Here is a 3,093-nt window from a genome sequence, read left to right as displayed (position 1 = left end):
TCTCTCTGCCTTTTTTCTCTCCTCTTCTCTCGCTCTTACTCTCTTCCTCTCGCATTCTCTCTCTCTGTCTGTCTCTGTCTGTCTGTCTGTCTGTCTGTCTGTCTGTCTGTCTGTCTGTCTGTCTGTCTCTCTCTCTCTCTCTCTCTCTCTCTCTCTCTCTCTCTCTCTCTCTCTCTCTCTCTCTCTCTCACCTCCCTCTCTATTTTGGTGTTTGTATATGTGCGTCTCCCAGTCTCTAATTTCTTACCCTTAGAAAAGCCCCCGACATTCCTCAATAGAGCTCATAAAAACCTCCTATGGAGTCCCAAAGCAAGAATACCATTAACGCGGCCTCTGAAATTAACGCTCTTTTATTCTCTCATTCTGTGCACGTCAGAAAAAAATAACATTTCAGGGGAGAGAAACGCGCGCTCTTAGACCCAGGTCACCGCGCCAATTACGATAACCGCTTCCGTCACTGGCTATTCAACAGTCCGTGCTGGGTCGATCTGGTGTACGGACATCGATTGATCGACCCTTCGATCCGCCGGCGATTAAACGATTTTTTCCTGACTGGCACAAGCTGGGCTATGGTTCTGTGGTCTGGGTGCCTGGCTCCTGGCGATAAAAGAAAGGTTTTATTATGTTCCTTTACCCATGCTGTTCTTTCAAAAGTGTCTAGCCTCGTCCCCTCGCCTCATTTAACCGTTGTTATTTTGTTCTAATTGATTTTTTTCCTTCTTGTTTTGTTTGGGTGTTCGTCTATTTGTCTACCAGTAACTTTGTCACTCGACTGATTCTGTATTTTTTTCCAGTTTTGTTTTCCCTTAGTCCTGTATATTTTTGGTCCTGTCACTATGAAACTTGACACCATAATATTCTGGGCTTTAGGGTACAAATATAGAATAGCTTGCGTTGAATGGGTCAACTGTATATCGTCGACTGTTGAAATGTACTAAGCCCAGAAAGCAACATTTTTCAGGAGAGAGAAAATAAATATTGTTTCATTCTTTTTGATAGTGTACTTACTTTATTTACTTTATGTATCTTTTCTTGTCTTTTTCTACATTGAGAATCTGGATTTTGACACAATATTTATCGAGCACCTGCAACCGATTTCACAGATTAAAAAACTGCTATAAAAATTATCAAAATTTGGTCTTAGTTCATCTGAGCTGCTGGCTGAGGATATGTTCTTTTCTGACACTGCCTGTGCTCATGTGCATCTACCCATCTGTGAGTCTGCTTGTGTCTTTGTCGGGCCAGCTGTAAGTCTTCGTTACCATTTTGTGTATAATAGATAGGCCTACCGGAAACTTCTCATAGGTCCTAATTCTTCACTTTCAGGCGTTGAATCTACGTATACCGTTTCACAATTTTTTCTCTGCTGTTTCAACACTGGATGATCACTATTGAGTCGATATGATTCTCCTTAAAAGTAAAGTTGTTCCCGCATCCGATCCGGACAATGGTGATTGCCTTGTTTGTGAGACACTTCCTGGGCCTTCGGCATATTGTGGTAGGGTGGCCAGTTCCTTTCTACTCCGCCTTTACTTCCCCAACTCGAAGTCAGGTACCCATAACTGCTGGGTGGGCAGGACGGGACGAAAAAAATTTGTGTCCGAACCGGAGGCTCGAATCCGGGTTTTCCGCTTTGGAGACGAGCGCACTATACCTCTACGCCACGCACCATCGCTTTTCCTTATTCAAACAAAAAAAACCAACAAAAAAAACAAAAATACCTTCTCTGGAATCTTTCAGTGCGAGCTTTCATTTTACAGGAGTACAAAACACTGTCATACTCACGGACCTTTCATACCGGCGTCTGTGATGTCGTTGTTGGACGATTCGTGGTCGCATGAAGAAGATTCGATTTAGATTCCCATAGGGGACAATCAAATTTAATGGAGTATCTAGGCTTAGGACTTTCTGTTCAGGTGTTGTATCCTCTCAGTTCGGGGTTGGCCTTGGAAGTCCTCATATAATATCTACATTGAATCGATTTAATTTTTGTTATTTTTGTTATTTTAATTATTTATTGAGAGGGGGGGGGGTGGATGCATAAAACATCTACATTATTGAAAAAAATTGAAACAAATAACCCCTGTGTATGTGTGTGTGTGTGTGTGTGTGTGCGTGCGTGCGTGCGTGTGTTTGTGTGTGTGTGTGTGTATGTGTGCATGTTTAATGACCTTTCTGTGTGTGTTTAACACTCCATTCGTAATAACTCTCCTCCCATTCCCATTAGATTTTAGCACTTATGCCTGTCATTATCTCATAATGCTCTCTCTCCATGTTCCACCTTTGTAAACGCCTTGTATTTGGACAGGGATCACGCTATTATAAAGGAGGTTTTACTTCATTCCAAATGATAAGCATATAACAACATTCAAGGGATCAACACTGGAGATAATTACTGATATGTGAAATGTGTTGTATAAAGCTAAGCTTTGTTCTGGGTAAATTGGTGTTTATGGTGAAAGGCCACGAGCATAATATTATGTTTCGTTTTGCTTAATTTGACCAAGATTTATTGTGTTGCAGTTTTGTGCAAGCTGTGTAATTAACTTACAACAACCACCAACCCCCCCCCCTAAAAAAAAAGACCTCCCCTCTATCTCTCTCACCCATTCCAAGCCCTACCCTGCGTCGTGCCCCCCCGCCCCCCCCTACACACACACCTGTTTCCAGACACCGTAATCCGTACTTTTCTGTAGTTCTTCTTTAGAAAATTCCTTCAAAGGGTGCCGTTAAGTTTGAAAAACATAATTATATGCTTCTTCAGCATGACTTCTCTGCGTGAGACAGACACGGTGTGAAATGTGTGAAGTGTCTTAGGTAGAGTCCTTAAGAACATGGGTAGAAATAAAGTAAAGCCCACCCCCTCCCCTCCTTTTTTTCGAACTGGTTGGCCTAGTGCACAGCATTCGGGATTGATGAAGGTGTAACAGAAGAGTAGTAATATACTGTAAATAGTGTAGAGAGGATAGAGCGTGATGTTGAACGAGGATACAACTGCTATTTCTTCTTCTTCTTCTTCTTCTTCTTCTTCTTCTTCTTCTTCTTCTTCTTCTTCTTCTTCTTCTTCTTCTTCTTCTTCTTCTTCTTCTTCTT

The sequence above is a fragment of the Aplysia californica genome, unplaced genomic scaffold, assembly GCF_000002075.1.
Source record: "Aplysia californica isolate F4 #8 unplaced genomic scaffold, AplCal3.0 scaffold00597, whole genome shotgun sequence".
Lineage (NCBI taxonomy): Eukaryota > Metazoa > Mollusca > Gastropoda > Aplysiida > Aplysiidae > Aplysia > Aplysia californica.
Note: the sequence above shows the minus strand (reverse complement) of the source record.